Genomic DNA, 14,762 nt, shown 5'->3' with positions numbered 1-14,762 from the left:
TCATTTTTGGATTTTGAATTAGATAGTGCTCTGTGCATGTATTTGTAAACTTGAAGACATTCAGTTTGTATAGCAATATGCCTACCCAGCTCTTAAGCCTAATGCGAGCCGCTTAACATTCTCACCCGAAAGTACCATGATAAATACAAGCTGTTATGTCAGAGGTCATTAATTCTGCAAAATTAAAGCAATCATTACCTCAAGTCCAAGCCGACATAATTCACATGACTGCTAGAAATGCAAATAATTTAATTGCTTATGAGGGTATGCTGCTCTCTTTAGTATGGAAATGTATTCAGTAGGTGATCATTATGCAATCAGATCATCTGCCCTAGAGGGACAACATTAAGTGGTAGGCCTCTTCTAACAAATACAAATACAGCTGAATATGACTGACCATTTTTAAAGCATCACGTGATTCTTTTTCTTTATGTTTTGGTAAGTTTAATCATGTGTTTAAAACCAGATGTACTTGGGTCATCCTATAGATAAACAGTTATGCTCATAAGTGCACATACTCTAGTGGACGTTTGGATTTTTGGGCATTTTTCAGAGAATATAAATGATGACCTAAAATCTTTTGTTTCACTCATGGTTAGTGATTGTGTGACACCATTTATTTTCAAACAACTATGTTCACTCTTTTTAAATCATAATGACAAACAAAAAATACTATGACTCTGATCAAACGTTTACATACCCTGGATGTTTTCGCCTAATAACATGCATTCATGTTGGCATAAACGGGTCTGTATGGCTACTAAAGGTAACTATCCACACCTGTGATCTGTTTGCTTGTAACCAGTGGGTGTGCACAAAGGGGTAGTGAGTTTCTGGGCTCCTGACAGAACCTTGTATCTTTCATCCAGTGCTGCACTGATGTTTCTGGTTTCTGAGTCATGGGGAAAGTAAAAGAATTGTCAAAATATCTGTGGGAAAAGGTAATTAAACTGTATAAAATAGGTAAAGGGATTATAAAAGGATAATCAAGGAACTGAGAATGCCACTCAACAGTGTTCTAACTCTAATTAAGAACTGGAAAAAGAGGGAATCTGTTGAAACCAAACAACGGTCAGATAGACCAACAAACGTTTCAGCAACAATTGCCAGGAAAATTGTTCGGGATGCAAAGAAAAACCCAGAAATAACTTTAGCAAAATACAGGACTCTCTAAAGAAAGGGCGTGTGGCTGTTTCAAGATGCACTATAAAGAGGCAATTGAAGAAATTGGGCTACACAGTCGAGTTGCCAGAAGAAAGTCGTTACTACGCAAATGCCACAAAGTATCCCACTTACAATAAGCCAGACAGCACAGAGACAAGCCTCAACATTTCTAGAACAAAGTCAATTGGAGTGATGGGAAAATGTAACTTTTTGGGCACAACCATCAACGTTACATTTGTAGAGGAGTCAACAAGGCCTATGATGAAACCATTCCCAAGTGAAACATGAAGGTGGAACACTGATGTTTTGGGGATGTGTGAGCTACAAAGGCATAGGAAACTTGGTCAAAATTAATGGCAGGATGAATGCAGCATGTTATCAGAAAATACTGGAGGGCAATTTGCCCTCATGAGCCGGGAAGCTGGGGATGGGACGTTGTTGGAAAAATGTATATAAGTTATCATTGTTCAGTTTAAATCATGTTTATGTCTGAAGTTCTACTATAGTTAAGATGATTCTTATGATTGTTTTTTAGTGTGAAAAAGTGTTTGTGGAAGGTTAAGGAATGCGGTCTGGAGTGGATCACTCTCTGGACGTGACAAGCCTATACCATATATGGGAATGAATACACGTTTAGGTTGAAATCTCTGTAAGAATTGACTGAACCAATTCCCGCTTTTTGCTTGTAGGAATGTGAGTTGTAAATAAAAGGCTGGTGCAAGGACTTCTTCCTTTGTGAGAAGGAACTTGCTGTTCTGGCAGAGGACTGTCTCACCCTTGCAAGTCAAACTAACTTGGTTCACCTTGTGTCTTATTTTACACTTGTCTGTATTTATCAGATTTCTAACTCTAACAGACGTACTTAGATGTTCCAACATGACAACGATCCAAAACACAAGGCACAGTCAACCAGTCATTGGCTACAGCAGAGTGAAGCTTCTTGAGTGGCCATCTCAGTCTTCTGACCGAAATATCATTGATCCACTCTGGGGAGATCTCAAACGAGCAGTTCATGCAAGACAGTTTTGAAATTTGCAGAAACTGGAGGGTTTTTCCAAAGAAGAATGGACAGCTTTACCATCAGAGAAAAAAACAGCCTCATCCACAACTACCACAAAAGACTCCAAGCTTTCATTGATTAAGAACTGGGGCATGTAAACTCCCTTTAGTGTCAACTTGTGTGCATGTTATTAGGCCAAAATCACCGGGGTATGTAAACCTTTGATTAGGGTCATTTTGGTAGTTTCTGTTGTCTTTAAAAAGAGTAAACACAGTTGTTTGAAAATAAATGGCTCTACACAAACACAAAAAACTGTTTTTTGTGTTATCATTCATATTTACTGAAAAATATACAACAAAATTAAAACAAATCCACCAGGGTATGTAAATATATAAACTGTAAATATAGTATGTATAATCTCCATTTGGGTCTTGTCTGTGTAAAGGGAACACATACTTTTTGTTTTTTCCTGGCATAGTCATGCCTCAGGTTGAACATTCTGAGTCATCCATTGGGAAGATTTTGAACTCTCTTAAACATTTTCCATTCATGAATAATTTTGGTCACTGCAAAACAATACACATAATGTTTTGAAAAAGCTTTATTACTTAGCTATGAGACAAAACAGAAGTAAGGAGGGACAAAATGGAAATATGCACGTGAGAAATCAAGAGGAGAATTGACCTGGAACCTGCTGTGATCACAGGTTTGGAAGAAAGTAAAGTACTTTTATTTTAATTATTTTGTTAATCGTCTAATTAAGATTCATCCATATTTTTCGAGTGTTATAACATTGTGTTCTGCTACCACTACTGCTATGTTGTAGGTAAGTTTTCCAATAGCTGAGGTCTCCCATTCATGGCTAAAACTACTGCTTATGCATCAGCTGTGGATGCAGCAGGACAGACGGTGAGGGCAGGGGGGTGTTCAGTCAAGGCATGATGATTCTAACCGACTCCTCACTAGCAAACCCACTCTCCTCTACCTCTGATCGGCTCAAATTAAATATCTTATTTAAATGTCTTATACCATCGTGTACCATATAGCCTTAACCTGTATGAACTGTATTGAAGGTGAAAAAATATTGTCAAAACACAGAACTGATCCATATTTCTGGACATGTGTGGCAACCTGACAGTTACTTTTTGACAGAACTGTAGATCTGCAGATGTCCAGTCTGTCTTTCACAAACGAATCAATTCTTTTGAACAGCTCCTTATCTTGAAGGATATGACTCGAGCCTTAGTGAGAGCCATTCTTGTTAGGTAGGTAAGAGCATATTATTTTGTTTCTATATTACAGATAGCATTAAAATGCTACCAATGCACACAAAACTTGTCATGATTTTTACAGCCGACTTAACCCACATGCAGAGACTCTCAGAGAACTTTGTAAAAGGAATATGTTTTTATTGAAAGATTGATCAGGAACAACAGGAGCGACGAGTCTAATCTTCCTTACTGTGAAAACACAAAGAGAAAAGAGAAATAGCTGAACCTCAGAAACATGAACCAACATAAACGTATCTTACTGGAGATTCCGGAATAACCCACCAGGGAGAGAATAAATGTCAGGAAAGGAGTTCAGCTTGCCATGCACAGACTAGATCAGGAAGTAGCCTTAGCCACTACGGAGGATTGGAACAGATCAGGTAAGATTCACACCTGGAACAGGTAACAAAGCAAGTTAGAGTTTGCAACAACAGATCCTTCAAAAGATATCCATGGTAAAAATCATGCAAAGTTTTCAGAGCTGGCCAGAAATTACCACGGAGGCAAAAACACTCAGGCGCCGAGGTGTTGGCAACCTTCCTCTATATGCTTCCCAGCTGATGAGTAGATGCACAACACCTGTCGCCTCAGGTACACTCCTACTGGCGGCACCTAGTGTCAAAAAGGTGTAAGCAGTAGGCAGCAGAACTCCAAATCCTGACAAAACTTGTAGGGAAAAATTACATGGGTATTTGATATTTATGTTTCAATATTTATACATAATTTATACTTATTTCTTTTATTTATACTTAATTTTCTGGAAAATTTATATACATTAAGAGATTTTTTGCATGAACATACCGTGGCACTATTTTGCACCTTTTAAATAATAATATTAAATTTACTTAATACAGACAGATTTATGTTTAGTTATAAATTTTACCCACACATGCCAGGTTTCACAAATATTTCTATATTTAACACTATATTAAGAGTAAAACGTTCTTTGAAGTGAACAGATCCTGAAGATTCAGTTCCCTTCAAAGAGCCATATGTCCCATCACTAGTTAAGAATCATTGGAATTAGCTGCCACAGTTGTTACAGGCATGTCTGGACTTGCCTCAGTCTATGCACACATACCTAGTAGTCCTTCCTAGGTATGTGTGGTATAGGTAGGTATTCCTAAAATCCTTTAAATATTTCCCTCTAACCTCAGTAGAGCAGAAAACACTTGGTTAACAAGGTGGAGTTTCCCTTTATCCAACTGTCAGTACTGCAAATGGATGCCATCTAGAACAGTCCTTAAAAAGATGGAATGTAGAGTCTTGAAAAACAAATGGTGTCTTTACATTGACATTAATTAGAAAATCACGAAAGACTATTCATTTGAATACCCAAATATGGTGGAGATGCCCAAAAGCAAGAAAAAAAGATTAGCATTTAAATTTTACCTGACAAGATAGTAGTAGTACTACTATGTTAGTACTTGGTATTTATACTGTTAATTATAGGGTTAAATGTGTGTACATTCTACTTTGTTTTGATTGATTTAACCCACTTAAATAAAAATTACAGATTTTAATTAGATTTCTTACCTATCTGTATTTTTTCATTTTAGTTGAAGCTGGGATAAGTATGCATAAAGTCAGAAAGACTTTCTGATTGGCCAGTTTTAGCTGCGGTCCTGTTGTAGTGTCAGGGCCAATAGGAGTAATTATAATTTCAGCTCTTTGCAGCCAAGAAAGCAGGACTGTAACACACCTTAATGAAACAAATTAGGCTCGGGTTTGTCGAACAGCTTACAAAGAAATATTTGCTGTGCCAGGAAATCAAATATAACCGAGAGCTGTAGTTTCACTAGTTTTAGCAGAAGTCAAACCCAGCCATGACTGCAAAGCGAAAATAACACCTAGTCCTCTGTTATGGGGCACATTTGGCACGTGGCTGAATTAAAAGCCACACTGAGCCACTTTTGTAAACAACCAAGATAGCGACTGCTGTTTTGAATGGCTGATCAGACATACTTTCCTGTTGGGATGGAAGTTTTACATTTCTCCAAATATTTTATTTCACTTGCTGGTTATAAGTGTTACAAAATGTACCGTCCTTAAGAAAGCTGAAAATCAAACGACTTTGTTAGTTATTTACCTTTGATTTGGCCAGATACTAGCCTGAGTCAAGAGAACAGATGACAAAGCTTCACTCATACCATGTAAGTGCACAGCAAGGTCATAAACACTCATTGAAGATACTGTTTAAAGGATCAGGAATTAGTTTGCTTGACCTTAAAGTGCCTGAGACACTCGTATCCCACAAAATGCAGAAACTGAAAGAACTTTAATATTGAAGACACCGGGCAGTAATTAACATTATATCAGGATTAAAGACATGACAAAAGACAATTGTGACACAAAATAAGCATATTTCGTAGTGAATTTTGCAAGTCCAAGGTCGCCCGGAAATTACATGAAATCTAAAATTATTATTTTCTCATTAACAATAATAATAATAACAATCCAAAATTATTATCATTAAAATACCCTAAAATATACCCACATACAATATATTTAAATAAATGTTTTTTCTAAAGATTCTAATATAAAAAGTAAAAAGAAATGACACACCAGGTACTGTCTTTAGATATTGAATCATTCCTTGTGTCTCCTGCTGCTCCATGCTGCTCACTTAGCCTCCGGTTGTTTCACTCAGTGCTATTTACTGTATTTATTTACTGTAACCCTGGATTTATACTGTATCTCCTCCTTTGTGCTCAGGTCCGACCACAAACTTCTTTGCCCTTCTGTTTACATCTGCACTGCTTCGGTCTGCTGCAAAGCCCAGAGGCGCTCCAAGAAGCATATGCAGATCGTGCAATAAATGCCGTAGCAAGTCCAAAACCACTTATTCTGTGAAAGTTAAACCAGTTAAACTGCTTCATTTTTTGTTTTATGAATCCAGATATTTTTATGTGTTTTGTTCTACAATGGGTGAGTTCACTGAGTGCAGGTTTAGATTACCTTAGTTAATGGATATAGCCCAGTAACTGAACTAATTAATCTAATGTAAACTACTGCTAATATACAGGGGTTGGACAATGAAACTGAAACATCTGTCATTTTAGTGTGGGAGGTTTCATGGCTAAATTGGACCAGCCTGGTAGCCAGTCTTCATTGATTGCACATTGCACCAGTAAGAGCAGAGTGTGAAGGTTCAATTAGCAGGGTAAGAGCACAGTTTTGCTCAAAATATTGAAATGCACACAACATTATGGGTGACATACCAGAGTTCAAAAGAGGACAAATTGTTGGTGCACGTCTTGCTGGCGCATCTGTGACCAAGACAGCAAGTCTTTGTGATGTATCAAGAGCCACGGTATCCAGGGTAATGTCAGCATACCACCAAGAAGGACGAACCACATCCAACAGGATTAACTGTGGACGCAAGAGGAAGCTGTCTGAAAGGGATGTTTGGGTGCTAACCCGGATTGTATCCAAAAAACATAAAACCACGGTTGCCCAAATCACGGCAGAATTAAATGTGCACCTCAACTCTCCTGTTTCCACCAGAACTGTCCGTCGGGAACTCCAAAGGGTCAATATACACGGCCGGGCTGCTACAGCCAAACCTTTGGTCACTCATGCCAATGCCAAACGTCGGTTTCAATGGTGCAAGGAGCACAAATCTTGGGCTGTGGACAATGTGAAACATGTATTGTTCTCTGATGAGTCCACCTTTACTGTTTTCCCCACATCCGGGAGAGTTACGGTGTGGAGAAGCCCCAAAGAAGCGTACCACCCAGACTGTTCCATGCCCAGAGTGAAGCATGGGGGTGGATCAGTGATGGTTTGGGCTGCCTTATCATGGCATTCCCTTGGCTCAATACTTGTGCTAGATGGGCGCATCACTGCCAAGGACTACCGAACCATTCTTGAGGACCTTGTGCATCCAATGGTTCAAACATTGTATCCTGAAGGCGGTGCACCAATACACACAGCAAGACAGGTGAAAGATTGGTTTGGTGAACATTAAAGTGACCCCATGACCTGCACAGTCACCAGATCTAAATATTATTGAGCCACTTTGGGGTGTTTTGGAGGAGCGAGTCAGGAAACGTTTTCCTCCACCAGTATCACGTAGTGACCTGGCCACTATCCTGCAAGAAGAATGGCTTAAAATCCCTCTGACCACTGTGCAGGACTTGTATATGTCATTCCCAAGAGGAATTGATGCTGTATTGGCTGCAAAAGGAGGCCCTACCCCATACTAATAAATTATTGTGGTCTAAAACCAGGTGTTTCAGTTTCATTGTCCAACCCCTGTAATACAGGTGTGTATACTATAGAAATGTATGTGTGTATTTATTAATATAGAGAAATCTAGTCTGTTTTATTTTCTAGTCTGAATTATTTTGAAAATCCGGATGTTGCGCTCGTTCTATTTCCTGTTGGTGCAGCCGTGCCCCGGCATCCGAAAAAAATAGAGATGATTGGATGGCCGTCCGCATGTCTCGGCACATGTTTTCTGCCATCTGATGATAGCTGATTTTCTTCTTCTGACTCTGCTTTGTCTCTCTTACAGTAACTGAAATATATGTAAACAAACATGCGATTCTTCGCTACTGTCGCTACTGTGTTGTCAGCCATTGTATCAGTGGTCAGTTTAAATGCGGGGTTCTCCTTTTATGTCATAAAAGAGCACAAAGGAGTAATCTGAAAATGCTGTTTTAGTGAAATTTCTGTCCATATATCGAAACAACTGTTCATTTCAGTGGCATGAATTTACTTTTTGAAATATTTTATTAATGTTTCCTTTCCAAAGATGTAATTGGATTTTTCCTAAAAATTTGATATCATAGGAACTTACAGTTACAGACATTTACTGCTAAATCTACTAAGTAAATTAACTATTTTGTTTTTGTTCTCTCCGGTTCTTGACTCCTGAAAGTGTAAAGCATGCCTACTAAATAGCAGAAGGGTCGACTCGAGTTATGTGACTTAGAATAGACTTAGTTGCAAATTTACTTTAGACTCGATTTGATGATTTCATGAAAGACTGGACTTGACTTGGACTTCCACACCAGTGACTTATGACTTCACCTGGATTTTAAAAGACTTGATATCTTACGCCAAACACAAAGTGTGTTACAAAGGAAAAGGGCCGAGCGCGTAAACGTGGAACCGCGCTATAATTTGTTGTGTAAATCATCCTTATCACTGCCTTCAGTTAGTGCAAAATGCTGCTGCACGGTTTTTAAAGATTCTTTTTGCAGCACAAGTTGTAACAATCAGCTTGGATCTAAGCACAGTTACAACACAAGGGGGTTCTAACAGGGTTCTGGTTTTTCAGAAAATGTCCCCGATGGTTAGGAGAACTAATTTTCAAACCTAATTCTTGCTAACAAAAATAGATGCTTGACAACCCCTTTGCTTGGATGGTGCTGTTAAACTCTACATCTGAGATTATTTCAACATTCAAAAACAACACAGCAGCAACAAACTATGAATAATGAAACTCAAACAATACAAAAATAAAATAGCATACCTTCTGGCATTAATCAGACATACAAATTTCCCTGAAACAAATCAGATCCTAATCCCACCTTGAAATAATCATCTCTAATTGAGTCCTTAATTGAGTCCCATATTTTATCGTCAAAAGAAAAAGTCATATTCAACAAACCTGTTTAGAGTCCAAGTCCGAAAAATGCAATTCCTTCCAAGAAAGAAATATGCAAAAGAAAAATGATAAGTGGTACCACCAAAAATCAAAAAGAGGGATGAGCTCACCACCTGCTTGTGGCCTGTGGTTATGTTACAAAGTGGCCTTCTTTTTTTGTTATTCTGGTGAAAGTAAGAAGGGTGGAAAGAGGGAGGACTGATGCCTATATGAGTAGCATGCTCTGCTGCTGCTCGCCGTGTCTACTCCACTCACCTTCTCTGTAACTTAGATCAGCTGATTCGCTGTGGCTGGAGGTGCCAAGGACACAGCTCCCAAATTATGGAATGATTTGCTACTGCAAATTAGCCTGCAAAAAGCCTTGTCACTGGCCCTTTTTAAATCTGCTCTTAAGACCCACCTCTTCTGTTTGGCTTTTGACCCGGTATGAGTTGTTTGTTGTGTTTTTATTTTCTTCCTTTCTATGTTGTATTTTCTTGTTACTACTTTGACTTGGATTGTATTTTGACTTGTAATCATTTAATTTTATTTTGTTCAGTCATTTTAACTATTATTGCTGTTCAGCACTTCGGTGAGTGCCTGCTGTTTTTAAAGGTATTTCTTTATAAATAAAGTTGACTTGGCTTGAATGTAACACAACAGAGAAAAAAATAAAATATACTTTCCTTTGTTTTGCTTTCACGGACCTCAAGGTGTTAAAAAATGAATTTAGTTAGGAAAAACATCTAAAATGTTTTGAGCTGAGAATGAGAGGAGAGCAAGGAGAAAGCAGATAGAGAAAGAAAGAGGGTTAAAAACAGCAAGAGCACACTAAATGTCCAAACTATTTTTGACTATGGTTAAATTACTTGAACAGCAGATTTCTGCCAAGTCCTTCTGCTGTTCGGAAAAGTCCTGACCTCCCGTTGCTGAAACCTGCCTGTCTCTGACTCTGTTTCTGGATTACTGGACTACCCCTGCTTGAAACCCTCCAGTGCTTTACCTTGGATTGTCTCTCGCCTCTGCATCTGGTTGGTGGAAATATTCTCTGTCCCCTGTTTGTTCCCGGATCCCCCAAGACCTCCTGTTGTCCACTTCCCCTTCCTCCCCGGCTGGATTTCAGTTCCCTGTGAAACCTCCATTCTTGTCCTTCCAGTCTGACCACTTACTGTGGAACCCCATCTACCCAATTATTATTTTTATAATAAATCATTTGGTTAACCGTTCTCTTGTCTGGCTGCGTTTTGAGTTCTGGCTGATTTGATTCATCGTTACAGGATGGTGTTTTTTGGTTAATATTTACTGTAAAAAGCAACATCAACACAGATTTTCATGCGATTTTGAAGTTCGGTTCTTGCTGGTTGTGCTGTCAAACAAAAAGATCTCAGAAATATTATTACTCTGATTGAGATACATATTCGGTCAAATTACTTGTGTAAGAGATTAAATTAAAAGTCTAGGGCTTCGACTTAACTCAAGACTTGCATGCTTTGACTTTGGACTCAAATTGGAACTTTCATGCCTCCATTGGAAGATGAAAAACAGTGTGACAGCATCTAAATAATCTATATAAAAGAAGGCAGGTTTATTCACAGAGGCTTATCAGCTGTTTGTTCTGGCAGAGACAAAGAGTTAGTAATTTGGCACGAGCTAGTTGCTTTGCTTCTTTGCCAATGTTTTATGGTTTTCAGTTTTTCTGTTCCCAAATTTCTTCATTTACGAAAAGAAACCACCTGCCACAGACTATGAATTTGTGCCCTGGGGTCGTTTGTCAAAATATTGATCTGAATTGACTTAGAGCCAGCATAGTGTTGCAAAGTTGCTCTAGTTTAACTTTCGGAGCTTTCAGCCTCTCTGGTATGGGTAATGCAAGATTTGGAAATGTTAGTAGACTTTTAAACATCTCAGAGATAAGGTAAAGATCTACATTCTTTTAGGAATGCATACTCTGATGCAATGCAGATTGAGCTGATTGGTAAAATAAGATGCTAAAGACAGCTTAAAATTTTAGCTCCAAATTAGTATTTTTTTCACTTCAAATGACAGCAAAATCCTGACTGCTCTCTCACTAATACCTTCAATGGATTTAATCGTAGTTCTTTATGAGAAATTGTAATCGGTTAAAATCAGGATCTGCAGGTCAGAGGTAAATTCTTCGCGGTTGCAAAGCTTTTAGTGCATGTCCTTGGTGCATAATAAAAAATCATCCCCAGTTTCATTGTCTATAGTGGCAGGATTGGAACTGCTGAACCTCTGGTGCATGCAGTCATGTGTGTTGTTGCACTGAGCAGCACAGTTGAAGATTTGATGTTGGAGGGCAGATATGGGTTCGCCTGGCTGGAACAGTCTCTTTTTGCTCTGAGGCTAGGAAACGCTCAGCCTGTGATCTGAAGCCAGCATTGAACTATCCAAACAGGCCACCGCCAACGTCTCCTTCCTATGAACAGCCATTTATCTGCGGTCCAGCAGCTGCCCAGGGACAGAGATGGGAGTACTGGTCACAAAGGGGTGGTGGAGGCATTACACTCTGCATCTGAGAGGAGATGGGATGGTATTTAATTTCAATATTAAATTTGTTATCTTTGTGTTTCTCTGTTGAGAAAAAAAATAAGTTTAAGACTTCCCACTGAAACCTCGGACCTCTGTGAGAGGCAACCAAAGTAAAGCTGTACGCATATCAATACCACACCTGCAAGAAATTACAACATTCCACTTTTACTTGCCTTTTCTGCCGCCCATCCTAGAAAGCTCTGAGAGTTCTAACTAAAGTGTGCCATAAAATCCGAGGCTCTGAGGACCACCAACGTGGTGAGACCTGGTTTAGTGGTTGCTTTGTACCCCACCCTCCCCAGATTCGGGTGCATTACAGGATTTTGCTGTCTGGCGGCTGAAATTTTGCTGATGTTTGTGGAAACGAGACCATGAAAAAGACAACTATAAAAATATTGATCCAAGTGGTTTGTTGCAGTGGTTAGCAGTCAGGTCGATTTTGTGATAACACTGCTTCCTGAGCAGCGATTTATTTAGTCTGCTCTTTGATGAAAATGAGAACACATGGAGATTAAGTACAAGATTAATCATTACCATGAGCAGGAAAGTTGTATCCTTAAAGCAACACTCCTTCATTTGATCATTATTATAAAAAATATACACCCTGGGCATCACAGGACAACACAAAGACACACAGGAAAAATATGCCATATGCCCACATGTACCTATGGACAATTTAAAGAGATCAGTTAACCCAACAGTCATGTTTTTGGATTGTGAGAGGAAGCCAGACTATCTGGAAAAAACATGTGGAGAACAAGCAAACTCCATGCAGAAAGACCCCAGGCCAGGATTCAAACACAGCACCCAAACACAGGACCCCAATGAAATACATCAAATTTGTGCTTGTAAAATGTGAGAAAAGTTCAAGGGGAGTGAATATTTTTGCAAAACACAGTGGGATCAAACAGCAACATTAAAGTAAGTTACCTTATAGTTGCTTAAAATTACTACTCAAACGTAGGACTGTGTCTGAAACAGCATCAGTCTAGAAGCTGTCCTTCATGGAGTTGCAAAGACTCCAAACAAGAAACTGTTATTGGTAGTTTAAAAGAGGTGCAACCATACCTTTTAAATGAATAAACAGAAGAGCATCTTTTAGCAGAAATAAATTCCCTATTTCATTTTGTAGCCAACAAATCAGGGTCATACCCAGAGTTAAGAATTAATTTACCTTCCAGCAAATCCATCTACATGTGATTTTTCAGGTTTATTCCACAAATGGAAATGTAGCGTGAGAGAAGCTGCTGTGCGAGGGAGGAACACAGGCTGGAAAAAAGAAATAACACACATCCTACAGAAAGGAGGATGTTATTCCAGCTGGACTTCATGAATATGTCAGCTGTCCTTAATGTGAACGCTGATGATTTAAGCAACACTCTTCAGTTCCCTGCAGCTTAAGAACTATTTTATATGTCACCCTACACACATGTGCACACACACTCACGCACACACACACACACACACACACACACACTTGTGTGGAAAAAGCCTTCAAATGAATGCATCTTTTATTGTAGCAGCATATCTCACACTGAAAATTTTAGAAAAACCAAATCTTAGATTAAGGAATAAATATTTTTAGCAAAAACAAAATCACAGGTACCCCAATTGTTAGTCACCCTGCTGTCAATACTTTGTATCATCCCTGTTTGACAACAGTACAGTATTGTCTTCTCGTGTAACATTGTAAAGGTTGGAGAGAAGGATCTTTGACCATTCCTCCTTCCACAATCTCTTTAGATCATCATCATCATTCTCTTTATCTCCACACAGGTTTTGTCTGGCATTTAGGTCTGAGGACTGAGATTGCCATAGAAGAAGGTTCATATTGTGAATCATTTCTGTGTTGATACGGCCAGTTGTCTGGGATCATTATCCTGCTGAAAGTTCCACCGATGACCCATGTTCAGCCTTCTGGCAGAGGCCACAGATTTTATTGAAACTCTCCTGTTATTTCAATGACCTCACAATGCCATGCAATCTAACAAAGTTCACAGGACCCTTTAAAGAGAAACTGGCCTACAGCATCTCAGATCCTCCACCATACTTAACAGTTAGCCTCTCAAAATATTATTCCTTTGTTTCAAATGAAACCCACATGGAATGTCTGTTGCCATGTAACCAAAGCACACGGTTCTAGTTCCCGTACCAGAAGAGTTAACAAACTTTACATGATTTCCATGAAAAGATTCAAAGATGAACCTGTGTTTCATTTAATTTTAGTATAGATACAAATACAGAAAAATGACTAATTAAATGCTCATGAAACATCTCAAATCAAAATGTGTCAGCAGCTTTACTGAGAGCTCAGGGTTATATTTTTAAAGAATTTCTCAAAGTCAGAACATCCCACACAGCACTGTCAATCCATAATACAAGAATGGCAAGAATATGGCACAAAAGGGAACCTTTGATCAGATCCCCACAGTGAAACATAGTAATGGCAGCATGATGCTGTGGGGATGCTTTACTTTGGCAGGCACAGGGAAACATGAGACTGGGGCAGAGGTTCCCAAATCTCATACATAGCTACAGTGGAAAGGTTTAGATGAAAGCATAGTCATGTGTTAGAAGAGCCTAGTCAAAGTTAAGACCTAAATGTAATTGAGAGTCTGTGGCAAGATTTAAAAATTGATGTTAACATGTGCTCTCCATCCAATCTGACTGAGTTTGAGCTATTTTGTGAAAGCAGAATCTTGTGTTTGGATGTGCAAAAATAGTGGAGAAATGACTTGCAGCTTTAATTGCAGCAGATTCCTAATTGTAAAAATCTAAACCATTCTTATGTTCTTTCCATTTCACAGTTATGCAGAATGCCACAAATTACATGACCTGAGTATCCCCCTGACCTTTAAACGTTTCAACTGTTGTTAAACATTTAAAACAGAAGCTGCATAAACCAGCTGTAGCACAATTGATTGGTATAATTCTTATTTGATTCAGGTAATTTGGGCTGGTTGACCTTTGCTGTGAACTTTTAAAAATCATTGGAACAAACAACACAGAAAAAATATTTGACAGCAACTTCAACTTTTCTCATTTTAATGCATACAAGTATGCAGTTGTAACATGACAAAATGTTGAAAAGTACAAGGAGTGTGAAGACAACCACAATTCTAAGTTGAGATGTTGTGCAAAACAAAACTTTATTGTGAATATGATTTTTTTTTTTATATCC

The 14,762-nt window shown here is 38.6% G+C and overlaps 1 long non-coding RNA gene across 1 annotated transcript; it reads right to left on the bottom strand.

The window, feature by feature from the left end:
- Window positions 1-3,590: 3,590 nt before the first annotated feature.
- On the bottom strand, window positions 3,591-4,222 carry LOC124857832. The gene is made up of 3 exons (XR_007035693.1): window positions 3,932-4,222; window positions 3,718-3,828; window positions 3,591-3,624 (listed from the first exon to the last, which is right to left on the bottom strand). It is a non-coding gene; the product is annotated as an uncharacterized LOC124857832 (long non-coding RNA).
- Window positions 4,223-14,762: the final 10,540 nt, after the last annotated feature.

This window comes from Girardinichthys multiradiatus, chromosome 21 (assembly GCF_021462225.1).
Source record: "Girardinichthys multiradiatus isolate DD_20200921_A chromosome 21, DD_fGirMul_XY1, whole genome shotgun sequence".
NCBI classification, from domain to species: domain Eukaryota; kingdom Metazoa; phylum Chordata; class Actinopteri; order Cyprinodontiformes; family Goodeidae; genus Girardinichthys; species Girardinichthys multiradiatus.
This window is presented reverse-complemented; position numbering and strand designations above follow the sequence as displayed.